The following is a 27,490-nucleotide window of genomic DNA, read 5'->3' as shown; positions in this document are numbered from 1 at the left end:
TATGACCTATGATCAAGTGATCTCACTTGACTCCTAAGTCAATATACTCTAACATAGGTGACTTTGTCGCCGACCATCTCTAGATGAAGTTCTCTCGTGTTCTTTTCTGTGTTTTTTGCATTTGTCTCATACATATTTGTTTCCTATTTCAAAAAAAAACTTCATCTAGATTTCTTTCTGTTTGCTCTGCATTTTTCTGCATCAAATTCCTTGCATATCTTTCAGTAAATTCCTTGCAAATGTTTGTGAGATCTTACTAGTCAAGTGAGCTGAGATGACAAGTGTTTTCTCTGCGATGAACTTGGTTTCACCGATATGTTGTTTTCGGTCCAACCGAACCCCTTCTATAGTACCGAAACATACAACTCGGTGCCACCGATTTCACAACAGGAAAAACAGTTTGCCACTTATTCTGTGTTTCTTCTGATCCAGCTCCACTCAATGAATCTTGTCCTCTACAAGCATCAGATTTTTATCATTGCTTTATGTTGTGACTCAAGGACCAAACCCATTCGACAGATTCCAGAAAACCCTTCTTGGAAATTGATGTCAAAGGGGGAGAGAGATCACATCAAAGCTTATCATTTAGAGAGAGATCACATCAGAGAAAGAGTATATCACCTCCTCAGGGGGAGAGAGATCCTCAGGGGGAGAGAGAGAGATCTCCAGGGGGAGAGAATACTTAAGTAGAAAGTATGTCTCAAGGATCCCAGATGCTTGGTGTTCAAGAGGAGAGATGCCCACATGTCTTCTTGAGGGGAGAGACATGTTCATATGATCTTATGTGCTTATTTGCATTAGCCCTGTTCATTTATATCTGTCAGCCCTGATTTTCTATTCCCTATCTTCTCCCAGTATCCCATGTTAGATTCAGGGGGAGCAAGACATCTAAGGGAAAGAAATCATTCAAATTCATTGCATATCTTTACTCTTGGGGACATGCCTAATCCAATGTGGTACTTAGTACTCACTCTCTACATGTCATCCCAGTCTTGGTATTCTTGTGGTTTCTTCTATTTGCTCTGGCTAGTAGATGTATCTGTGTTATCTAACCTTGTTTACGCAGGTTCATTCCATCCTAAGCCAACTCAAGACTACAAGGTAAGCATATGCATCACAATCATGTGTATGAGGAATTCTTGCTGATGTACATACTGTTTGCAAGAAGGACTCGTGAGCATGAAGGTATTTTCTTTAATATTCTTTGCTCTGATGCATATGGCCAAGATACATGTAACACATTGCCTACTCTATCATGGTTATGCTCTCACATGCTTCTATATTCCATATTCACATGATTGCATACATGTAGGGGGAGCCTATGCTTGTTACATGTCTTTCCAAAGCTTTACTTGCTATTCTTTATATCTTTATCTAAAGCTTTGATGTATGTTGTCATCAATTACCAAAAAGGGGGAGATTGAAAGCACAAGTGCTCCCTAGGTGGTTTTGGTAATTAATGTCAACATATCTCTTGTTGGACTAACACTTTTATCTAGTATGTTTCAGATAAGTTCAACAATGGAGTGGCATGGACTAAAGGATGTGGGAACTCCTTCAAGATGCTAAGGACAAAGGATTGGCTCAAGCTTCAAGCTCAAGACTCTTCATTTTACATTTTAGTGATCCAAGATCACATTGAGTCTATAGGAAAAGCCAATACTATCAAGAAGGGATGAGGTGTTGCTTAATGAGTTTCTTGCTCCACAGTGCTTAGTGATATGCTCCAAAACCCTCAACTACTTTCCCACTTCCACACATATGTCCTAAAACCTAAAGTCAAACTCGGCCCCACTGATTCTTTCTATCCGGCGCCACCGAGTTTGATGTCATAGCCACTGCCACAAACCCTAGGCAAATCGGTCTCACCGATAGGGATCTCGGTCTCACCGAGATGGGATTGTAATCTCTCTGTGTATGTCCATTACCAAAATCGGTCTCACCGAGTTTGAGCAATCGGTACTACCGAGATTACAATGCAAACTTCCTGGTTGACTCATTACCAAAATCGGTCCCACCGAGTTTGAGTAATCGGTCCAACCGAGTTTGCCTGACCAACTCTCTGGAAAGCTTATTACCAAAATCGGTCTCACCGAGTTTGTGTAATCGGTCTCACCGAGATTACGTTATGCCCTAACCCTAACCATATCGGTCCTACCGAGTTGCATATCGGTCCCACCGAAAATCCTAACGGTCACTTAGTTTACTAAATCGGTCCGACCGAGTTGTTGAATCGGTCCCACCGAGTTTGGTAAATTGTGTGTAACGGTTAGATTTTGTGTGGAGGCTATATATACCCCTCCACCACCTCTTCATTCGTGGAGAGAGCCATCAGACTGAACCTACACTTCCAGCATACATTTTCTGAGAGAGAACTACCTACTCATGTGTTGAGGCCAAGATATTCCATTCCTACCATATGAATCTTGATCTCTAGCCTTCCCCAAGTTGCTTTCCACTCAAATCTTCTTTCCACCAGATCCAAATCCTATGAGAGAGAGTTGAGTGTTGGAGAGACTATCATTTGAAGCACAAGAGCAAGGAGTTCATCATCAACGCACCATTTGTTACTTCTTGGAGAGTGGTGTCTCCTAGATTGGCTAGGTGTCACTTGGGAGCCTCCGACAAGATTGTGGAGTTGAACCAAGGAGTTTGTAAGGGCAAGGAGATCGCCTACTTCGTGAAGATCTACCGCTAGTGAGGCAAGTCCTTCGTGGGCGACGGACATGGTGGGATAGACAAGGTTGCTTCTTCGTGGACCGTTCGTGGGTGGAGCCCTCCGTGGACTCGCGCAACCGTTACCCTTCGTGGGTTGAAGTCTCCATCAACATGGATGTACGATAGCACCACCTATCGGAACCACGCCAAAAACATCTGTGTCTCCAATTGCGTTTGAATCCTCCAAAACCCTTCCCTTTACATTCTTGCAAGTTGCATGCTTTACTTTCCGCTGATCATATACTCTTTGCATGCTTGCTTTTTATGTATTGTGAATGTTAAACTTGTTCCTAAACTCCACTTAAACTTAAAGAAGTTAAAAACTACAACTTTGGTACTTAGTGTCTAATCACCCCCCCCCCTCTAGACACCTCTTCTCAAGGTCCTACACATGGGTAGTAGTCCCTCATTGATTCGGTTTACCTACCGGAGATGACCCCTAAAAAGGTGTGAAGACAATGAAGACAATGGTGGTCTGTGAAGATATTCACATTGAAGACTATGACATGAGAAGACATTGAGTGAAGACTATGGAGCACGAAGACTTAGTTGTTTTTTTGTTTCCTTTTTCTTCTTTGTTGAGTCATAGGAACCACTGCACTGATAAGTTGGGTCCAAGTGAACAAAGTTAGAGTGACTGAAGTGATGCTCAACCAAATCCTATGTCTTCGAACGAAGACAATGAGAGCAAATCTTATCTAGAGTCAGATGAGTCAGCTTGACTTGTATCCCAAGTCAAGCTGTTGTGTGTGTTTGAAATCTGACCGTTGCGACACGTGTCAGTTCCTTAGTGACCCAGGGTCATTTCGGATAAATCAGGTCGGGTTGCCCAGTGGCTATAAATAGCCCACCCCCTACACCATAAATTGGTGGTTGCTCAGAGTTAGTATACGGCTTTTGTCGTTTGAGAGCAACCCAAAGCTTTCGAGAGAGAATCCTTGCGAGGACAAAGCCCAAACCACCCAGAGCCCAAAGAGTGTTTGGCATCACTGAAGTCTTTCTGTCTGCGTGATCTGAAGACTTGTTACACTGGAGGACTGTGAATCCTCCAGCCGGTTAGGCGTTGCGTTCTGAGCATCCAAGAGCCATTGTGGATTGCCGGTGAACGAAGTCTGTGAAGGTTCAGAAGTCTACCTTGAAGAATTACCAGAGTGACTGGGCGGGGACTAAGTGTCCTTAGCTCAAGGGGAATAAGGTGAAGACGCGGTCTTCTGAGTTGAATCTCGGCCTCCCTAACCAGACGTACAGTTGTCACGACAACTGGAACTGGTCGAACAAATCCCTGTCCTTCTGAAGCCACTGGTTCTATCTCTTACTTCTCTTTACTTACAGTTTGTCTTCGTGAAGTCATTGCCTGCTTGCATTATCTGTTTGACTTCACTATGTGACTACCTGTTCTGATTGGCTTCATACTATCTTCCATCCCGATCTTTACTACCTAGCTGCTATTAGTCTTCGTGCTTTCACTTCATTGAATATTTGACTATGGCTTGTATAGTGTAGTATACCTTCCGCTGCAATCGAATAGGGTTGTTTATATTGTTTGTCTTCGAAACTCCCACGTTTTGAATACTTTCCTAAAAATCGCCTATTCACCCCCCACCCCCCACTCTAGTCGATAACTAGCCCTTTCACTACTAAGCTATTGTTTCCGCCTACAGTCAGGTTCCTCACATAATTTTGTCCATGGAAAATTGGGTCCAAAACGATCTATGGGGGGATCAGGGCCATTAGAGAACCTCTTTGGATAAGTGAATCTTGTTTGTCCCCCTCTACTAAACCTACCTCCACCCATTTCCCCTCTGTAATTCTCAGCCATGGTAGCAGGTCCCGGCGGCGCCTGGGGAGTAAACCCTAGATAGGTGGGATAAACTACTCCACCTACTGCCTCTTGGGGGGTTAATATACTCCCCTCTTCTAGGGTAGGGGTACGGGCTCAAGGCCCATCACCACCTCTTCATTTGGGCCGATAATCCATCAGATATCCAAATCACACCCGGTGGACCCACCTATGGTCCAATTCATATTAATTTTAGCTTTATCTATGTCCCCATCATCACTGTGATATCCATTAAATCTAATTGGATTCTCACTTATATCAATTCCTCCAAAATCAATCAGGTTCTCATCATAAAAATTGCCAACTCGAGGGATTTTTCCATCATTCATGTTTAGCATAACCCCGGTCGCCTCATGAACTCTGTTTTGTTCTTCTTCATTTAGCAGGTTAAGATTTGGCCCAATTTTCTTACCTAAATACACTTTCGGTTGTCTAATCCCCTCACTCATCTCCGAATATAGAGATCGTGACTTTTGTTGTATACTACTCCCTCCATTCCCAAATGTAAGTCTTTCTAGAGATTTCAACAAGTGACCACATACGAAGCAAAATGAGTGAATCTACACTCTAAACTATGTCTACATTCATCCGTATGTTGTAGTCCATTTGAAATGTCTAAAAAGACTTATATTTAGGAACGGAGGGAGTACTTTTCTTACTCCTTTTATTTTTTTCCCACACCTCCCCTTAGATTCATCTCCACAAATTTTTCAAGTAGAGACCAGATATTTAGAGGGGGAAGAAGACTCACCAGAGGAATTTGAGGACGAATCCCCTCCCTCCCCTTCGGGATCTACTCCGACGAGGAGCCAAAATCGACTCCCAGCCAGAGAGACCCCTACTAGGTGTGGGAGAGGGTCCGCAGCCTGGGAGAGCGCCGTGGGAAACGGGGTGAGTGTCGAGGCAGCGCCGTCACCGCTCTCCTTGTTCGGCTCCGGCTTGGTCTCGGCTCGTCGTCGACTATCTCGATCGGCGCCGCTCTTGATCCGGGCGCCGCCAGCCCCATGACCACCTCCCTCGCCATCGCTGGAGGCAGCTCCCGTCCAAAGCGAAGGGATCTAAACACCCTCCACTTGAATCTCTGCTCTTGGTATGGTGATTCCGCTTCCAGCATCGCCCATAGGAGAACCCCCATGGCCGGTTGCGCTGCGAAATTGGGGAAGCACCTGGGCATCTCCTCGTCGTCGAGCTTCTCCCTCACCATGGATGCCGCATTGTTCAACTCTTCCTTGGTCGGGAACCACCTGTCGATCTCCTGCAGCCTCCCCATTCGCTCCGCATCTCCTTGAGCCAGCTCGCGCATCTGTTGCTCCCTGGTCGTCATCTTCGCCGCTGCCCCTCGATTTCGTGGAAGCTCGATCTAGGGTTTGAGTGGAGGCAGAGGAAGTCGCACGGGCGAGAGAGGAGCCGAATCGCGGATGGCCTTAAGTAACCTCTCCTTCTCCCGTCCGTCGCCATTACTCACCTCGGGCATCACAACATGACGAGGCACACTATATCCTACATCCACAATCACTATGTGACACGGGAAATAGACCAATTGGCCCCTCGGGAAGCCACCATCATCGCACCACCCACCCCTCGGCGTTGCCAAGGACCAGCTTCTCCCCTCACTGGAGAAGAGACCCTGGCCCGTAGACCAGCAGCGCCACCGCGAGGTCCGAGGCGAAGACGCGCGGAAGGTGCGACTGCGAGTCGCACGAGAGACGTGTGTCGTCAGCCATCTCCCCGCACTTTGACCCAGTTTTTTTAGCTCTTGTACATCAGACGTGTGGAAGGAGTCTATAGAAATGGAGCGCCTTCCCGGCCGCAAGACCTTGCCGGACAAGTGCAAGAACCTGTGGCACATCACGGGGCCGGTGATCCTCACCGGGATCTTCCAGTTCCTTATCGAGTTCATCACCATGGCCTTCACCGGCCACATCGGCAAGGTCGAGCTCGCCACCGTCTCCATCATCATCAACGTCATGGAAGGCCTCAGCTTCGGGCTCCTAGTTGGTACCTAGTACTATGGTCGAACTGGTTAAACTAGTACTCCCTTTGTGAACTAATATAAAAGCGTTTAGATTAGTTATTAAAATCATCTAGTTCATTATTCACAAAAAAAAAAGAAAAAAAACATCTGGTTCCTCTGTTGAAGTGTTGATCGACCGCTGTTTCATCGGTAGTAGCTTCGCATGGGAAGCGCCCTGGAGACGCTGTGCTGGCAGGCGGCGGGGGCCGGGCAGCTCCACGTGCTGGGCGTGTACATGCAGCGGTCGTGGATCATCTGCCTCGCCACGGTGGTCGCCTTGCTACCACTCTACGTCTTCACGGCCCCGATCCTCTGGCTGCTCCGGCAGTCCCCTGAGATCTCGGTGGTGGCGGGGCGGTACGCGCGATGGAGCGCGCCGTGACTCTTCGCGCGTACGCGTCAAATTCCCATTTTCCCAACAATTTAGTTACTTTTCAGTCAGCTAAAATTTTACTTTTGGGCCAGTCGAATTTGTGGCCATTGGATTTTTCTGTAAGATTCGTGCTGCTTTTTTTTCTGACTTGTGTTGTGTGGGCTTCTTTCTTCTTTTGACTGACCCCTTATTTGGGTCAGTCGAATTCTTTTTGGGCCGACGCCCATAAACTGTGCAATCCAGCCCTCCTCACTCTCCCTTGATTTTTTTAATACCTTTTTGTTTTTATGTGCTTTTGCTTTTGTTTTTCTGATTCTCTTTGTAAGTTGGTTTTATTTCTATTTTCTGGATATTTTTTGTTTTATTTCTGTTTTCTGTTTCTATGGGTTTTTCTTTTCCCCATTTTCTTTCCTTTATTGGTTATTTTTTATTTTTGTGGGTTTTTGGCTAAGTGTAATTATATGCAAAAAAATACTATATAATATGTGCCAAAATTTCATGATTATATGTACACTAAAAATGCGCAACTTCTGTGCAAATAGTTTGCAAAATATTTCATTATTTGTTTTATTATTTTCAGTTCCTTTCTTCTTTAATAGGAAACCAATGACACTAATTCATTGTTTCTTAGAAAATTTCACTATTTTAATTTTGTTTAAGTTTTTATTTCATTTTCTTTATTCTTCAAGGGTGATACCAATACCTCTAATTCATTCATACTAAGGATTCTTTTGTGAAATTTCACTATTTGTGCTTATTTTTGCATATTATAAAAAAGCGCAATTTCTATTCAAACCGTGTGCAAATGTTATCATTTTTTTTTACTTTTCTTTCTTCTTAAACGGTAATACCGATACCACTAATTCATTATTTTGATCCGGAGAAGTAGAGACACCATGGATCAAATACCAATGCCACTAATTCATTCTTTCTTTAGATAATTTTGTTTTTGTGAAAATTTTCACTATTATGTGTTTATTCTTGCATATTATAACAAAGCGCAATTTATGTGCGGATTGTGTGCAAATTTTGTCATTATTCTGTTTTAGTTGTTTATATCATTTTCTTTCTATTTAAGGGTATTTTCCTTCACTTTTTATTTCTCTTTTCTGTTTCTATGGGTTTTTATTTTTCCTATTTCCTTTCCTTTATTGGTTATTATTGTTTTTTGCGGGTTTTTGGCTGAGTGTAAGTTTATACAAACAAATACTATATAATATGTGCCAAAATTCCATGATTATTTTTGCATAATTCGATAAAGTGCACTTTCGGTGCAAAGTTATGCGCAAGTTTTTTTCTGTTGTGTTCCTCTTAAAGGAAATACATTATTTCAGTTGCACTATGCAAATTATAGTAGAGTGCAAAAAATGCACTATTATATGCTTTTTCTTTGCATATTTCAAAAAGTGTAACATTAATGCAAATTATGTGCAAGTTTTGAAAGTTTCATTTTCATTTTATCTTTCTTCTTAAAGGGTTTCATTCTTTCTTAGAAAATTTAATTATTTTGATTTAGTTTTAGTGTTTTTTTTTCTGAAAGTGTAATACGAAGGCTAGGTGTTTAGTCACTGTAGTCTGATTTTCCGCCGGCAGTGACATCTTTTTATCTTTACTGTTCTTGTGCTCCTTTCGTGAGCTATTTCTAGACCTCAGACTCTGTTTATGTACTTTTGATTAATAAATTGGTTGCATGCATTATTCTGATACAGAGGTCGGGGGCTTTCCTCCTTTTCAAAAAAGTATATGCATTTTTTACATTTTGTTTCTTCTTTTATGCAATACAATATCATGCAACTAACCATGGCCAGCCAGCTCACGCACTGACAAAGCCGGAGCTAGCTAGCTCACGCATGGACGCAGCTGGAGCTAGCTAGCTCACGCGCCACGGCTAGCCGAAGCTAGCTAGCTCGCACACGCACGCACATGACACACCACACCACACGTTCTATGGGGTAAAAAAAGTGACTGACCCATACACAAATTCAGTCGACTGACTAGTAGTCAGTCCCTTTTCCCAATGCAGAAGTTCTTCCAGGCGCAGAGCCGGGTGTGGGTCATGACGCTCATCTCCGGCGCCGCGGTCGCCGTGCACGCGCTGCTCAACTGGGTCGCCGTGGCCAGACTCCGCTGTGGCCTCGTCGGGGCGACCGTGGTTGGCAACGTGTCGTGGTGGCTCCTCGGTTCGGCGCAGTTGGCGTACGTCGTGGGCTGGTCCTTCCCGGAGGCGTGGAGAGTTTTTTTGCGGAAGGCGTTCGCCAGCCTCGGTGGCTTTTTTTTCGAAACGGAGGCAAAAAAATTGCCTCATCGATTAATTACGAAGAAAAAAACTGCCCAATTAATTTACGGAAAATCGGGTGAAAATCGATACAAACAAACTCACTCAACACGAAGCACCACGGCCACATAGATGGCCCGCCAAATGCTCCCAACACCCAACAAGCACAACCCTCAACACTTCTACAATGCAACGGAACCCGGGGTGAGAAAAACGGCAATGATGACTCAAAATACCAAGGCCACGTCGACAACACGAGAAACCGAGCACAATCCATCATGACATCGTGGACGCCTTCCCTCTCGCATCATCAACCATAGGAACCTCCAGCTGCTCACTTGACAAAGGTGAATCTTGACCCTCGCTCGAGGTCGTCGACGTGTCCACCTTCATATGATCCACTGACAAACTCAGACATAGCTCCCTAAGCTCGGGCATGACCTGTAGTACCGGAGCCACAAGCACGGCAATGGACTCGCCCTTAGTGGAAGACAACATAGGATCGGAGGTAGGCATCGAGGATGAATTGTCTCCAACACGAGGGGAGAAGGAGCCATATAACTCCACCCCCCTATCCTCCACGGAGCAAACACCGGCCGCACAAAGGAGAGTGCGGCGTCAGAGAGGTCTGCAACATAGCCGGCGCAAGGGAGAGTCTACTCAGAGCAGCCTCCGCTCGCTCTAAAAAGCTCCCAACACGTGCCAGACAACCTTGCAGCAACGCAGTCTGATCAGCCAAAGCAGACTGCAACACCAGCTCCGACGAGGTTGGTGAGCCAACGATACCAGAGATGACAGACGCCCAAGACCCACGATGAAGCGCCTTGGATGGGAGTGCGGACCTCGTCGGACCCTCACATGAAGCAAGAGCAGGACAATGCACGACGTCGAGCTGCGACACGAGCGGCACATCATTGCATGGCAGTGAGCTTAGAGGACGCCATGGGTTGCAACATCCACGCACACGATGACCATTCTCCAAACAACGGGAGCACCGCAACGGCTCTTTGCAAACAGCCGCGCGATGACCATGAGCGAAGCATCTGTAACATCTACCACGAAGCCAAGCGGGGATGGGACGAGGAGCCATTGTCGAGGAAGGCGACGAAGTCGGACGACGCTGGCCGCGCCGCGATAGCACCTCCTGCCAACCCTCATTTGTCTCTGCGTCATGCCTCACGCACATCGCTCCAGAGTCGAGGGCCTTGGTGGCAGCCGGCGGTGTCTGGGGAGCCAACTCCTCTTCGTCATCTTCATCGACATCGTCGTCAGCAGCGGAGGCCCACAACACCGCCCATGGTGGCAGCGTCACAGCCATTTCCTCTTCACAGCCCACGTCGTCCCCATTGACAGAGGCAACAGGGGCCGGCAGCAACACATCCGAGGCGGCATCAGCAAAGACAAGGGAGCCAGGCGTCGGGGCCGAAGCAGTTGTCGACACAGGCTCCGAACAGGGCGTGCAGGCAGCCTTAAGACCCCCGTCCTCCCTCCTGAACCTGGAAGCTGGGGGCAGCGGCCGCGGTCGAGGGAGAACACCGGCGACCGGGGTAGTGTCTGCAGCCTGAGCGCACAACGCAGACGGCGGAAGGACGACGGGTGCAGCAGCCGGAGACGCCGATAGAGTGGTGGCCGCCGCGGAGGCTCCGGCGAGCAGCATTGCCGGGCGAACCGAGAGACGGGGCGCCGCCGAGACTGGCGTGGGAGAGGTCTTCGCGGGGTACCCGGATCCGGTCACGGCGGCCGCAACCGAGGCCGGAGGCCGGAGATCCTGGCGACGGCGGCGCCCGCCCAGCCGCAACTTGCGCGGACGCGAGAGCGCCATCCCTTCCCAACGCATGACACCGAGCCGAGCTGAGCCTAGCACAAGAGAGAGGGCGAGCAGGGGGCTCCGGATCTGGCCTGGGCAGCTGCACAGCTAGCCGGAGATGGGAGATCGAGGCGCCGCCGCCGGGGGCGCTCACCCGACGCGGGTGCCATCGCGGGAGCTCATCCCTTGGCTATTCCCTTTTTTATGAGCGAATTTAGCCTCGGTGGCTTCGTCACGTTCTCCCTCGCGTCGGCCGTCATGCTGTGGTTCGTAGCTTCTTTCTCGGCCAATTATGGACGAAATGCATGCATTCTTCAGTGTGGTACAGTTAATACTGAATGGCATATACTACTCCGTATTTTTGTTCTGCAGCTTAGAAATGACAACTCATTCTGGTGGGTTGCTTGAACAACCCAGTGATTCAAGTTGGGGCCGTGACCATATGGTTAGTGCACCTGTCAATAGTGTCTGTTTTTGCTTCTCAAAGTTGAAATGGACATAGATAATCTCTACCGATGCTTGCTCAAATTTTGCTGCAACAGCACGAACTACAACATCTGGACACTGACGGTAGCATTCGGTTTCAATGCCTCAGTGAGGTACGCGCGCATCTCCTCTGACTCTGATGAGTTTCTGTGCTCTCAAGCAGCACAAGAAATGACTCTCACCTGTCCTGTCTCTCGTGTTTGGTTTGGCCAGCGTTCGCGTGGCGAACGAACTTGGCGCCAGACACCCAAAAGCGGCCAAGTACTCGGTCATCGCGGCCGTGACCACGTCGGCCGCCATCGGGCTCATCTTCACGCTCGTCGCCCTCGTGGCGAGTGTTGGGCTGAATAAGCCGTGGCGACGAGCCAGGCGCGTCGGGCGCGTGTATCGACGCGCGCCGGGCGTGCTGGACGCATTGGGTCCGCGGCGGGTCGTTGTGTGCGTGCGTGTGGAGTGACGGGCGTGTCCGTGGGGTAGTACACCTTAGGTGTGTGTGTTGATCGTTGGCGAGCCATGCGGGGCGATCGGGCAGGTTCTGTTGGTGCTCACCGCGAGAAGCGCGCACAGCGGGCGCGGCCAGAGCATCCAGAACGTGGAAGAGATTGCGGGCGAGTGGAGGCGTGGTTGCGTGCCCGCTGCGTTTGCTCGGCGTATAAAGCCGCGTGGTGACGTTGTAACGGATTGACATGATCGAGTTCGTGCTCGAGGGAAAGGAAAGGGGCGTTCGAGCGCCAGAAAAGTCTTGTGTGCACCGTCTACTTTGATCTTCTTCTTCCTCCTTCTGTTGTTCGTGCGCGAAGAGTGGGCAGGGTGCAGAGAGAGAGGTAGAGCTAGAGTTTAGGGTTTGACACCAACAATTGTTATCAGAGCCACGTGGAGGTCGGAGCTCGCCGGAGATGTCTCTCGTCCTGTACGGCAGCGGATCGGGCGGATCGCTGCCGCAGCCGGTGCCGATGCTCAACGGTGAGAATTACACCGCGTGGGCGATCAAATTCGAGGCCAACCTCGACGCTGCCGGGCCGTGGGAAGCGGTGGTTGTGCCGGAGGACGCGACGGCTTCGGTAATCGCCAAGAAGGACAAGCCAGCGCGGGCTTACCTGCTCGGGGCGCTCGCGGAGGACCTGCTGCTGCAGGTGGCGTCCAAGAAGACGGCGGCGGAGGTCTGGGCGAGCCTCAAGGCCAGGTTCATCGGCGCGGATCGTGTGCGGGCGGCACGGCTGGGTACGCTCCGCGATGAGTTTGAGCTCCTGCGCATGGCAGACGGCGACACGCTGGATGGATTCGCCGGCAAGCTCGGAGCCATGGCGGCGCGCTTCGCGGAGCTTGGCTCGACTTTGGAGGACGCTGCGCTCGTGAAAAAAGCTACTCGACTCCATGCCGGACCGCCTGTACGCGGCGGTGGCCGGGATCGAGCAGTTCTGCGACGTCACGACGATGCCGTTCGAGGAAGCACTCGGGCGGCTGAAGGCCTTCGACGAGCGGCTTCGGCGACGCCAGCAGGCAGGCGGTGAGCGGGCAAACGGCGCGCTGATGTTCACGGCGGTGCAGTGGCAAGCGCGGGAGCGGCAACATGGTGGTGCGCGGGACGATGAAGACGTGCGTAGCGTGGCGTCGGGCTACGGAGGCAACCGGCGCGGCCTGCTACAAGTGCGGTGAGCGTGGCCATTTCAAGCGGGAGTGCCTGCTGCTGAGGAAGGCACCGGCGGTGGAGCGCGCGCTGATGGCGGATGGCGGCGTCGAAGACGACGGGCTTCTCTGAGCCACGGCTTATGGGGGTGAGCGTTGGGCTGAATAAGTCGTGGCGACGAGCCAGGCGCGTCGGGCGCGTGTATGATCGCGTGCCGGGCGTGCTGGGCGCGTCGGGTCCACGGCGGGTCGAGTGTGTGCGTGTGTGTGGAGTGCACGGGCGTGTCCGTGGGCTAGTACACCGTAGGTGTGTGTGTGTGTTGATCGTTGGCGAGCCATGCAGGGCAATCGGGCACGTTATGTTGGTGCTCACCGCGAGAAGCACGCGCAGTGGGCCCGGCCAAAGCATGCAGAACGTGAAAGAGATCGCGGGCGAGTGGAGGCGTGGGTGCGTGCCCGGTGCGCTGGCTCGGGGTATAAAGCCGCGTGGTGACGTTGTAACGGATTGACATGATCGAGTTCGTGCTCGAGGGAAAGGAAATGGGGCGCTCGTGCTTCGGAAAACTCCTGTGTCCACCGTCTATTCGATCTTCTTCTTCCTCCTTCTGCTGTTCGTGCGCAGAGAATGAGCGAGGTGCAGAGAGAGAGGTAGAGCTAGGGTTTAGGGTTTCACACCAACAGCGAGGAAGCAGCTGCCGAGGCTTTTCACCGACAACGACCTGCTCGTCAAGGAGACCGCGAGACCGGGCTATCTCCTGGTTGCCACCATACTCCCCAACAGCGTGCATCCAGCCGGTGTTGTCAGGTAAATACATGCATGCATCGTCCTCAAATGCTTCGCGTGTTTTGTTAAGTACGTAAATCTGTTCAGAGCAAATCAGCGATATGACTTGTGTTTACCGTTGGTGGTTTCAGGAGTCGCCATAGGGGATGGGTGGCAATCCTAGCTTGGTGCCTTGGTGAATGTCGGCTGCTACTATCTCGTTGGCCTGCCCCTTGCAGCGGTTTTCGGCTTCGAGCTCAAGCTTGACGTGCAGGGGATATGGATGGGGATGCTGATCGGCACGATTCTGCAGACCGTCATCCTATTTGTGATCCTCTTGAGAACCAAATGGAAGAAAGAGGTAATGTATACTCCCTCTTTCGGGACGGAGGGAATATAAATTAAGACACATTTGACACGCTGCTTGCAACAATTGGAAAGTACTCTACGATTTTGTAATCACTTCCGCTTCGGTAGACCCCCTGTAAACACAAGGAGGGCTGAGATTGCCCAATACCCCTTCATAACAAAGGGTAGGATGGGCATAAGATTGCCCCGCCGGCCCGCCCGCCCGCAAAAAAAAAACAGACGGAGGTATACGTATATGAATACAGGCCGGCCGCCCGCCCGGGAGGGAAAAAAATTAAAGCGGCCGCTCGCAGTCAACGCGTTGTCGGTGGCGCCGCGCCGGCCCCACCCCCACGCCCGCCGGCCCCACGCAATCCCACACCCGTCGTGTGGCGTGTCGGCCGCCAATCACGGCGCCCGAGGCGCGCATGCACGCAGGCGGTTCCACGCGCGTGCCTCCTTGCGTGCCGCGCCGCCGCTGCCGCCTGCAGCCGCGCCTGCCGGACGCCACCGCTGCCGCCTCCTCGCCTGCCGCGCCGCCTGCCGGACGCCACCGGTGCCGCCTCCTCGCCTGCCGCGCGACCGCTGACGCCTGCCGTCGCTGTCGGCTCCTCGGCTGCCACGCCGATGCTGCCACCCGACCGGCCCGCCGCCTGGCCTGCCCCCTCCCGACGCGCTGTTCGCTTCGCCCGACGGTCAAACGCCGCCTCGCCTGCCACGCGCATTAACGCGCCGGCGTTAATAACCACGGCGCCGCCTGCCCGCCTCCCTCCCTCCCCCCGCTATAAAACGGCACCGGCCCGATGGCTTTCTTCCGCCACCTCCCGCACCTCCCGCACCCTCCACCTCCACGCCACCTCCCGCACCCGATGGCTTTCTTCGGCGGCAGCAGCAGCACCGGTGGCGGCGCCGCCGCCGACGCCCCCGGCGCATGGCCGACGAGCATCGGAGGGCCGGAGACGGAGGAGCTCCACCACTACTGCCTCCCCGTGCCGCCGGGCTGCCGTCTACCGCGCAACTGGAAGATCGACGCGGAGGGCTTTGCGACGTTGGGTCCCGGCGCGACGGAGGAGGAGCTCCGCAACCACAGCGGCGGCCGGCACAACATCGAAGGCCGAAAGCGGTTTTGGCGCGGGAAGGACTATTGGGAGGTGATGGCGGCCTTCCGCCTTGCCGCGGCCGGCGAGACCCCCGATCTGACGGGCCGCAGCGGCCGTCTTCGCGCACCGCCTCCACCGCAATATCGCCGCAGACGTGGCGGCGGCCACGGTGTGTACCCGGCACGGGCGCCCGCGCCGGCCGCCCCTCCCTTGCCGCCGGGGATCGAGTTGCCGCCGGAGCAGGTCATCCTCCGCGAGGACGGGGATCCGGATGACACGCCGGGGTACCACGTCGCCCTACGGGCGTCGGAGGCTGCAGCGGCGGCGGCGGAGGCGATGGAGGCCGCCGAGATTGCGGACGCAATCCAGGCGGCCGAGGCGGCGCAGCAGGCGGCGATGGCGGCGCAGCAGGCGGCGATGGTGGCGCCGGAGTGGCAGCAGGTGCCGCCGGAGTGGCAGCAGGAGTGGCAGCAAGCGCCGGCGGCGGCGGAGGAGGAGGATTCCGACGACGATCCGATAGACTGGGACGACCTCGCGAACCGGTCCAGCAGCGACGATGACGGCGGCGACGGCCCGGCCGTCATTGACCTCGTCGATAGCGACGACGAGTAGTTTTTTTGTGTTTTTATTTAATTTGGTTATGTCGTTGTAAGCCTAAGTAGTAGACTTTATGTGGTGAACTTTTAATCGTTGAGTTAGCCCGAGTATGTAAAATATTTTATCTATGTTGAATGAAATTTGAGTGAAATTAATTTTGTCCATTTCATTCGAGAGTTTTGATTTGATGATGCGTTTGTACATAAATACTTGCTAAAAACGCTTAGTATGAGAGTACGTCCTGCACGCATGATATGGACAAAAACAGAGAGGAAAGACACGTCGCGTCACGTTCGGACATCGGTGTAGGGTACTTTTTCCTTAAAAACCCCAGAAAATGCGTGGAGCGTCGAAAAAATACGCGAGTTGGCGTGGGTGCTGTGGATGGTAATGGCAACTTGTGGAAAAAGTGTCGCGAGGTTTGACGGAGTAGAAAAAAAACCGTAGTTGGGAACCCCCTCCCCGGCAGACCGACAAGTAGCTGGTTGCACTGGGGCTACGTGATCGCATGCATGCAACTGCACCAAAGTGTGCGTACGTGTGGGCACGGCCAACGTAGGCCCCCACGCAAGGTTGGAACGAAAACGGACACAAAACGGACGTTGCATCACGTCCGGGCAGTGTTTTTGCGATTTTGGACCTGGAAAACCCTAGAAAATGCGTGGAGCGTTGGAAAAATACGCGAGTTGGCGTGGATGCTGTGGATGGTGATGGCAACTTGTGGTAAAAGTGTCGCGAGGTTTGACGGAGTAGAAAAAAAACCGTAGTTGGGAACCCCCTCCCCGGCAGACCGACAAGTAGCTGGTTGCACTGGGGCTACGTGATCGCATGCATGCAACTGCACCAAAGTGTGCGTACGTGTGGGCACGGCCAACGTAGGCCCCCACGCAAGGTTGGAACGAAAACGGACACAAAACGGACGTTGCGTCACGTCCGGGCAGTGTTTTTGCGATTTTGGACCTGGAAAACCCTAGAAAATGCGTGGAGCGTCGGAAAAATACGGGAGTTGGCGTGGGTGCTGTGGATGGTGATGGCAACTTGTGGAAAAAGTGTCGCGAGGTTTGACGGAGTAAAAAAAACCGTAGTTGGGAACCCCCTCCCCGGCAGACCGACAAGTAGCTGGTTGCACTGGGGCTACGTGATCGCATGCATGCAACTGCACCAAAGTGTGCGTACGTGTGGGCACGGCCAACGTAGGCCCCCACGCAAGGTTGGAACGAAAACGGACACAAAACGGACGTTGCGTCACGTCCGGGCAGTGTTTTTGCGATTTTGGACCTGGAAAACCCTAGAAAATGCGTGGAGCGTCGGAAAAATACGGGAGTTGGCGTGGGTGCTGTGGATGGTGATGGCAACTTGTGGAAAAAGTGTCGCGAGGTTTGACGGAGTAAAAAAAAACCGTAGTTGGGAACCCCCTCCCCGGCAGACCGACAAGTAGCTGGTTGCACTGGGGCTACGTGATCGCATGCATGCAACTGCACCAAAGTGTGCGTACGTGTGGGCACGGCCAACGTAGGCCCCCACGCAAGGTTGGAACGAAAACGGACACAAAACGGACGTTGCGTCACGTCCGGGCAGTGTTTTTGCGATTTTGGACCTGGAAAACCCTAGAAAATGCGTGGAGCGTCGGAAAAATACGCGAGTTGGCGTGGGTGCTGTGGATGGTGATGGCAACTTGTGGAAAAAGTGTCGCGAGGTTTGACGGAGTAAAAAAAACCGTAGTTGGGAACCCCCTCCCCGGCAGACCGACAAGTAGCTGGTTGCACTGGGGCTACGTGATCGCATGCATGCAACTGCACCAAAGTGTGCGTACGTGTGGGCACGGCCAACGTAGGCCCCCACGCAAGGTTGGAACGAAAACGGACACAAAACGGACGTTGCGTCACGTCCGGGCAGTGTTTTTGCGATTTTGGACCTGGAAAACCCTAGAAAATGCGTGGAGCGTCGGAAAAATACGGAGTTGGCGTGGGTGCTGTGGATGGTGATGGCAACTTGTGGAAAAAGTGTCGCGAGGTTTGACGGAGTAAAAAAAACCGTAGTTGGGAACCCCCTCCCCGGCAGACCGACAAGTAGCTGGTTGCACTGGGGCTACGTGATCGCATGCATGCAACTGCACCAAAGTGTGCGTACGTGTGGGCACGGCCAACGTAGGCCCCCACGTAAGATTGGAACGAAAACGGACACAAAACGGACGTTGCGTCACGTCCGGGCAGTGTTTTTACGATTTTGGACCTGGAAAACCCTAGAAAATGCGTGGAGCGTCGAAAAAATACACGAGTTGGCGTGGGTGCTGTGGATGGTGATGGCAACTTGTGGAAAAAGTGTCGCGAGGTTTGACGGAGTACAAAAAATAAATTATTTGGGAACCATATTTTAAAAAAAATTGTTTTCTGTTTGTATTTTAAAAAATAAAATAAATCATATTTAATATTGTGATGTGACTTTACCTAACTGCCCGGCAGTTCACTGCGAGACAGTGTACTACCTCGTAGTTATGTAGAGCCATATCATAATATAATATATGACCATGCATGGACTACCGGAGACGGCTATATAAACTGGTCAGGACATCCTTCGACGGCCGAGGTGGGACTAAATTTAAAGTGCAGCACGCCGACGCGAATCGCCGTGTCGTCTGGGGCCCGGCCCAATCATTGCGGACGGCAGTAGAGACACAGGAGACGCGGGCCTGACCGAATCTATCGTTATTAGCACCTGGCACGCCCGCCGCCGTATGCCCTCGTCACCCACCCTAACCCACCCGCATAGTTAATAGCCGGATCTAACCCCCACCTATTGCTGACGTGGCGGGGAGGGAGTGGCCCTCGAAGGTGTCCCGGCTATAGCCGACTCCAGCCGATCCGAGGAGGTCAAAGCCCTAGTGGACCTCGCCTCGATCGGGGGTCAAAGCCACGCCGCGTCCACGATCGCGAGTCCACGCCGCCTCCACGATCGCCACTAGTCGCCGCCTAACCCTAGCTGCCTGCGCCCGCCGCCCCCGACGCCATCTGCGGCTGACGCCGCCACCGACGCCCCCGACGCCGACGGCCCCGACGCCATCTGCCGCCGACGCGCCTTCACGCCGACGCCCCCTACGCCCCCGACGCCACCTTCTAGCCGACGCCCTCGACGCCGACGCCCCCTACGCCACCGACGCCATCTGCCGCCGACGCGACCTCACGCCGACGCCCCCGACGCCACCTTCACGCCGACGCCCGACGCCCCCTACGACCTCGACGCCACCTTCGAGGTAACTCCCGAAACCTGCCCCCCCGTCGCCGCCGTAGACGCGTTCTGACGCCGACGCCAACTTCCTAGAGTAATTAGAAAATATTTTTAGAGTAGGCCTAATATTTTTAGAGTACTTAGAAAATAATTTGTTATGAAACAGGGCATTAAAATATAAGCATAACCTTGATCGTTGAATATTTTGTCCCAAGGTCAGTACACTATGTACTTAGAGAATAATGTGAGAATGTCTAATTTGATTATGTCTAATGTGAATGAGGTTATATATCTAATTTGGCTATAGTTTTGGTAATAATTATGCATGCATGATAGCTTATATATGTATGAATTTTGTTTGTAGTTAGCAACGCCAGCGCGCCATCGTCCCCAAGGGCCGGCACCGATCTCATGGCACGAGGTACTATGCATTCATCATGTTTATCATGTACGCATACATAGTAGCTAACATTATTTTTGCTCCTATTCCTAGCGATGGAGGAGTACGGAGAGATTTTTTGTTCGGTTGAGAAGTGGTGTCTCTTGGTCAGCAAACTAAACTCTAGGCAGAAAACGCGGTTTGCGAGCACTAGTCTTGAAAAAATGTTGATGATTCCTAGTGTGCTGATGCGAAAATGTTTACTCAAGTTTATTATTAAATCGTATGCAATGGACAGAAAAAGGTTCATCATGCCATCAAAAAACGGTGCGATTTCATTGCGCACCGAAGATGTGTATGACATTTTTGGGCTACAGAACAAGGGCAAAGATGCCATGAAAGCCCTAGGTAAAGGGGGGTTAAAGGCGAAGGTGAAGGTGCCTAGTCGTTTTGTAGATTCGAAAATGGGGCAAATGATGATAGACGATCTGATTGACAACATCGTTGCCAGTGGCACGTACGATGATGATTTCCTCCGTAGAATTGTTCTGGTTCTTCTGGGCACGGTTCTTGCACCGCAGTCCACCAGAGAAGTTCCTAATGCTTACTACAAGTTAGTGCACGATGTGCAGCAAAAGAATTCTTGCAAAGATTGCTAAGCTGGTAAGCTTACAACGTTACATAAAACAATATATATTTCTTCGAAAAGTACTTCATATGGATTTGTCAATTTTATTTCAGAGGGCAGAGATAGCTATTGATACAAAGGAGGTGAATGCTCTTATTGAAACGGATCATCATGATGTATCTTCCTGGCCAATAAGGGAGTACAATATGCCGTCACAAAAAGACGGGTATGTTGCAAATGTTGAATTAGTATGTACTTGTATGATCCATCAATAACTGACTTGTGGTTTCTTGCAGAGTCTCTTGTGGTCTTTTCGTGGTGAAATGCGTTCAACACTGGGACGGAGATGGTTGGGCATTTGAGTTCGATCAAGATGAGGTTAATGCTTCAAGGGGACGCATTCTAGCTGAAATACTTTTTTCAGAGTGCAACATGAAGGAAGTAGTGAAAGAGAAGATCCTCAAGATCATGGAGACCAAATGAGTAGGAGGATGGGGTGTTGGCTATTATCTCCACTAAATAAACGTGTCGTTGTCGGTATCTTGATACAATTTACAGATTAAGACATCACCTCTATATTGTAATGTGGCATGGTTTAGCAAGTTACGCAACTAAATAAATGTGCCGTGGTCGGTATTTGCTACAATATCTATTTTTCAATGTCACTTTTATTTGCATCATTGTCGGTTACACTCTTATTTGCATCATTGTGGGTGATGATATTTTTTTAAATGAGTATATTTGTTCTGCACTTTCGTAATAGTAAAATAATATTTTTTAAAAATATTCAGAAAAAAAATGCCCAACCACCGCAGCCGGGCCCATAATGGGGAACAGATCATACCCAAATCAAGCCCAAAGGGGGCGACTCGGGCGGCTGATAGAGCCCACTAATGGGCCCGACAACGGGGTCCAACATGGCTGCGGGCATGTATAAGAGAGGAGCTCGGTGGAGGGGGCGGAGGCAGCTATTTAAGCCGCTCCTCGCGCCCCCCGGCTTCCGAGGTGGGACTAAAAATAGCGTCCCCGTCGCGCCCCACACTGCACGTGGTCGCCGCAAGGCTCAGGAGGCCTATTGTCTCGGGCCGGCCCAGTTCAGCCCAATGAAAGCACGCCGCCACTCGGCCCCCCCGGCCCACGCACACTCCCCTCCCTCAGTGCACGCGGCCGCCGCAGGGCTCATGAGGCCGTTTTCGGCGCTGTCATCGGTCGGCCCAGTTCGGCCCATAGAGGCAGGGCGCCACTCGCCCCCTCCCACGGCCCACGCCCACTCCCCTCCCCCGCGCGCTGCCTCATGCCAGTTTAGTCCCACCTCGGAAGCGAAGGGGCGCGAGGAGAGGCTTAAATAGCTGCCTCCGCCCCCTCTTTCGAACTCCTCTCTTATCACACTGCCCGCAGCCCCGTTGGACCCCGTTGCCGGGCCCATTAGTGGGCTCTATCAGCCGCCCGAGTCGCCCCTTTCGGGCTTGATTTGGGTGTATGATTTGTTCCCCACTATGGGCGCGGCTGCGGTGGTTGGGCATATTTTTTTTCTGGCAATACAAATAAACAAAATTTTGAAACAATAGGCATATTTTTTTTCTGGCAGTACAAATAAACAGAATTTTGAAATAGTATAAATAAACAGAATTTCGAAACTTCATATAGAAACAGTACAAATCATCACGTAACAGTACAAATCAAGTTTTCTGGCACACATGTGCAAATAAAAATAGCATAGGTTATTCATACATAACAGTACAAATCATCACGCAGCAGTACAAATCAAGTTTTCTGGCACACACGTGCGAATAAAAATAGCGTTATTCAGACATGACTCGTGCGATCACTTTTATTCTTCCTACAAACCAAGCTGCGTCTCTACGCCCAGTTCCTGAACAAAACATAAAGAAATGGATGAGCAAATATAGTTGATAAAATCAAAGTAGCAACATAACAAAAATAAAAAGGTTGCAACTCACTTCTCGTTCTTACTGCATGTAGCCTTGTTATGACCTGGGAGACCACACAGACTGCACAAAGGACCAATTTTCTTCTCTGTAAAATCTTTTGGCCTACCATTCTTTGTAACGTCGGGGCCCCCCTTCGATCGCCCCTTCTTAGGTGCACCCTTCGTCGAAACTTTCTGAGGATCACCAATACCAGGCTCAACTTGTTGCGCCTGACTTGCCTCCTTCTTCAGCATAGCATACCTTCTACTTCCTACAAGTTCCTTCTCTGAAATCTTTTTCTGCGCTATTATGTTGTCCAGACATTTCATCAACTCGTCGTACAAGAAGGGATCATTTGCTGCAACATGAGCAGCTTCTGCGGTTTTAATGGTTATTGCACTATACCGTTCTCTCTCCAATGGCCCTGGCCAACCCCATCCAAACATATCACTCTTCCGCTGCACAGGCAACCCATCTCTCGCATGTTTGGACAACCTATGCATGACACAACACTTTGGTATTTCAGTTAAGTTCAGATGATGGAGAACAAACAGAATGTGTTTGCATGGCAGCCCTTTCCGAACCATCCTAAGACAACTGCATGTAATAGTTTGTTCTGAGTTACCTGGTTCATAAACAACATTGTACGTGAACTTGTGGTTATCCTTCCATGTCACCATGAATGTTTGACGCCCAATTCCCACGAGCGTCTCAAATATCTCCAGCTGACCCATCTTATGCAAATCATCTTGCAGGATGTAGAAATTAACAGGTGTGAATACTTTGGCGGCATGCTCCTCAAGGGCCTTATATTCAGTAACCGACGGTGGTTCCTTCTGGAATGCCTCGCAGTCATCGTACGCCTCGTTCTCACGCAGGCGAACTATACAATTCTCATAATGCACCACCAAATCAACAATTGTCATACCGTAGTCCAGGTGAAGGTGAAGGCAGGAGTTGAGGCTTTCACTCCTCTGGTTACTTCGCATACCAAGGAAAAAACCATCGGAAAGATATGAAGCTGCCCAAAGTCTCCTCTTCCTGTACATCCTGTCAAGCCACTCTTCGGTTCTATCCGTCTTCCACTTATCATAGAAAGCTTTCCATCTCTGCTCAAAGTTCGCTTGAGAGGTGGCATAGTACAGGAGCGATCTGAACTCATCCAGTGACTTGTAATGCAGGTGCCTTTGCATATTTTTCTCGATATGCCAGGAGCAAAGACGATGGAAAACATCTGAAAGGACAGTCCGAATAGCCCGGATCATTGCAGCGTCACCGTCTGTAATTATTGACTTTGGCTTCACCTGACAGTTTGCCTTCATAAATGTCTGCAGCAGCCACACGTATGTCCCTTCCGTCTCGTCAGCAATGATGGCACAACCAAACACTGTGGTGCAACGGTGGTTGTTAACTCCGACAAAGGGGACGAACGGCATACCGTATCTGTTCATCTTATACGTGCTATCAAACACGACCACATCTCCGTAGTCCTGATAGTCCCTCCGCGACTGTGCATCGCACCAGAACATACTCTTCAATCGCCCTTCCTTGTCACGCACATACTCAAAAAAAAACTCAGGGTCCTTCTCCTTCCTGCTCCTCATAATGCCAACTGCCGTCTCTGCATCTCCCTTTGCAATGAGCTTCGTTTTTTCTCTGCAACAAAGATTGTAAATGTCCCTCCTGATAAGCCCGCACTTATCGTACGAACCGTATCTGCTGATGAAGTTGTCCATTATAATATGCTTCCTTATCCCGGCCGCTTCCATCGCCAATATCTCCGCCCTCTGGCCATCTCCAATCCGTCTGTGTGACCACAAAAAACCAAACCTCGTCGGGCCGAGCCATCGCGTGGTTGTGATCATCCACGAATGATGCGACGAACCAAACGCCACGTTCTCTGTCCAGCTTCACCACCATATGTGCACCGCAGTCGCAACGAGTCTCCGGTCTAAGCCTGCGCTTGCGGCCCTCCATGGTTATGAACTTGCTCTGCCTTCTCCCTGCCCTGGAGCAAAGAAACCGCCGGTACCGTATCATTCCCGAAGCACCTCGTTTCACCTTCTGTTTCCTGATACTAAACCCGTGCTCTCTGGCGTGATTGTTGTAGAATATGTATGCATCCCCTTGCGACCGAAAGGTCATAGCCATAACCTTCCAATGTGTCTCAAGCATCTTCTGCTCCCTTTGAGCCTCCTCAATATCAATCTCTCCCTCATCGTGATCAAGTACAAGACCATCTGACTCCTCCTACAACATTCATTTGAAAATATATATGTCAATTACTATCATTTAAATCATACTATTGATCGACGTACAACATCTAACAACTAACCTGGCTCCAGTTATCTGCAAATGATTCCTGCCAATTATGTTGCACATTGTTAACATCCACATCTTCCTGTAAATTTGTACACAAAGATATATAGTTAGCCATGCCATACTTTGCAAATTCAAAAATAAAAACAAAATATACGCCACTTACGTTCTCGCTATTTGCGCCATGTTCATTATTATCAAAATCCTCCGGAGGTAAGATATCATATGACGAGACGGAATCGTTGTCGCTGCTGTCATCATCTTCGTTCAAATTATCGTTATCGGTCTTAGTCACCTTATCAGTACCATTCTCGTCCCTCCCGAATGCGGATTCTTCGTCCATGTCAACACGCCAAACTCACAGAACTGCAAACCATTTGAAGTGTTGATTACAACAAGGACAAAAACTCATGTTGGTTTGCAAAAAAATAGAAAGACGTGTAATCCATGAACCCAGCAGCTACCATGAATTTTTTCTTAAAGCAATGGTTCAAACAACACTTTTTTGTCTTGTGTGAAACAAATAGTTGAGGTTGCCCATCGGTGTGTGCATATTGTGTGATGTCGTCATGACATAAATAAGCGTTCCTTAAATTAAGTCTGGCCTCCATTTACATTCTAGATTCATCACTTAACTAGCCCTAACTTATATCCATCATGCCCGCTAGGTTTAGATGACAAACCTTGCCCCGCGGTGTAGGCGTCGCCGGCGTTCGACGACGGCAGCTGTCCCCGCCTTGAATCTAGCAGCCGGCGACGTGCACGACGAGCCACCGGCCGGATGTTTGGCAGGATCCGCGACGGGGGGTGGGGAGAGTGGTGCGGAGGCGGCGTGGCACGTCGGGCCCTTCACGTCCGGGGGGTGGATGATGACAGTGAGATGCGGCGACGCACGCCGTTGGGACGGCGACGGCGGTGTCTGACGGGGTCGGACGGCGGCGTCGGACGGGGTGGGAGGGCGGCGATCCGCGGGGCCGGCGATCGGATGTGGCGGGTGAGTACACGAGGTGGGTGGGCGAGTAGACGGGGTGCTTGGACGCACGCCGTTGGGACGGCCACGGCGGCGTCGGACGGGCTCGGACGGCGGCGTCGGACGGGGTCGGAGGGCGGCGATCCGCGGCGGCGGCGATCGTATGGGGCGGCCGAGTAGACGGGGTGGACGGGCGAGTAGATGGGGTGGGCGGGTAGATCGTGCGGGCAGTTTTTTTTTTTTTTGCATGCGCGCGGTCTACGTACGTCAGTTACATCCGTATAATACGAGCTGGGCATACCTTTCTTTCGTATGACCAATCTGCCCTTCTACGTTTTGTTGGGGGGGAGGGGGGGGTCTACCGAAGCAAGGCCCTTTTGTAATTTGATTAATATCAAGCTTTTGGGTTTCTGATGAAGAGTTTTGCCGTGATGCAGGCTATGATCGTGGTAGAGCGGGTACGGAGCATGGGAGGAGACGTCGAGCTGCCAGCCATGCAAGAAACGAGATGAAACGTGGGGAACGGCTCGTTGTCACTTGTCAGGACAGGAGGGCACGAAGAATAAATAAAATACTAGTATGCGTGTACTACATAGAGAGAAGACACCCTGAGGCCTCCTTTGATTCATAGGCTAGGAATATTGTAGGAATAGAAACTTCATAGAAAGTGACATGATATGCATCCCAGTTCATATAAAGAAAGAGATATCGTTTGATCCATAGGAATAAGAATTTTTTCATTAAGTCTAGGCTAATAATTTTTTCCTTTGAAATGTGAAGGATTGGATTCTATCTTACATAGAAATAGGAATCTATTCATACAAACCAAAGGGCTTCATAAGAATTTTTCCTTTTAAAATAATATCCTACGAAATCCTAGCTACAAGATTCCTACAAACCAAAGGAGGCATGGAAGAAAATCCTATACAACCGGCTGAAATATGTTATAAAGCATATTTTGTTGAGAAATGTATTTTTTATTACAAAATATTGTTAAAATTTACCATAATAATTAGATATGACAATAAGTGAGAAAATGAATTATAAACAACTATTAAAGTTTAGTATAAATAGTGATGTTTATTTGACCTAAGGCCCAATATCTGTGGGGCCGACCCTGGGTGCTATAAAGACTCGACGGATTCAGCTAGTTACAACAATCATAAATTTTGAAAATGATCAGAACAAAGCCAAGGAGCTAATGGAAATGAGAAATGCACTCAAGTACACTGTCTTGAGTGTGGCTGTCCTCTGTTAATATGATGCTATAGCACGGTGGTTACTGAATGAGTGCCCTGAGTTGTTACGTGTTCCAAAGACACAAGCTTCCCCACTGTATCATGCAATCCCGAGACATGAAACTATTGCACGGACAATGCACCAGCTAAGTGCTGGGCTCCCCTACTACTCTGGGGCAAATGGACAAAATGCACTGCACGTAGCTGTCCTCCGCAGCAATGGTATACCTCCTTCAAACCCACATATTATCCCATGTGATTATTGGTTACAGTGTTGATACATTTGTATTGTTTCTGAGTTTCTTTCATGTGGGGGTGAGAATATCCAATTGCGACTCATACTATGTTTAATACCATGGCCACTGTATAGTCGGAAATATAGCAGGTTATTTATCGACCTTGAGATTCTCAACGATGTTGTATATGGCAAGTACATGAATCTGTATCAGTTATTTACAGTAAAGTATATGCCTCGTTTATAGTTGTACTTTCTGTTGATGTGTTGCGTACAAAGTGGCCTAAGTTGTTCATCTATGTGCCTCAATCTCCCGCCCCTTCAGTCATGAACATCATGTTGGCACTAAAGTTTCTAATCATCATCGGCATCATCAATCTTGATGCGATTCTCTATTTATGCCCGAAGATCTATTCAAGCTATTCTTTTAGGATCCGCCTCCACCATTGGCCCTTAAATTGGTCTACCCTTTGCTATCTATTCATTAGCTGCTCCATATCTATGCGTGAAGTATAGCTGAGGCTGTTCTCTTAGAGTGACTGCTGCCCATTAGTCATGTCGTTTATTTACTTTACTTTTAGTTATGTCATCATCACCAAGGTCTGTAAGCAAGACTAT

General features: G+C 50.2%; 1 pseudogene; it reads left to right on the top strand.

Annotated features, from left to right (window-relative positions):
• Nucleotides 1–6,348: 6,348 nt before the first annotated feature.
• On the top strand, nt 6,349–25,911 carry LOC123139081 (protein DETOXIFICATION 33-like; annotated as a pseudogene).
• The last annotated feature ends 1,579 nt before the right edge of the window (nt 25,912–27,490 follow it).

This window comes from Triticum aestivum, chromosome 6B (genome assembly GCF_018294505.1).
Source record: "Triticum aestivum cultivar Chinese Spring chromosome 6B, IWGSC CS RefSeq v2.1, whole genome shotgun sequence".
In the NCBI taxonomy this organism is placed as follows: Eukaryota; Viridiplantae; Streptophyta; class Magnoliopsida; order Poales; family Poaceae; genus Triticum; species Triticum aestivum.
Note: the sequence above shows the minus strand (reverse complement) of the source record. Positions and strands in the feature narration are given on the sequence as shown.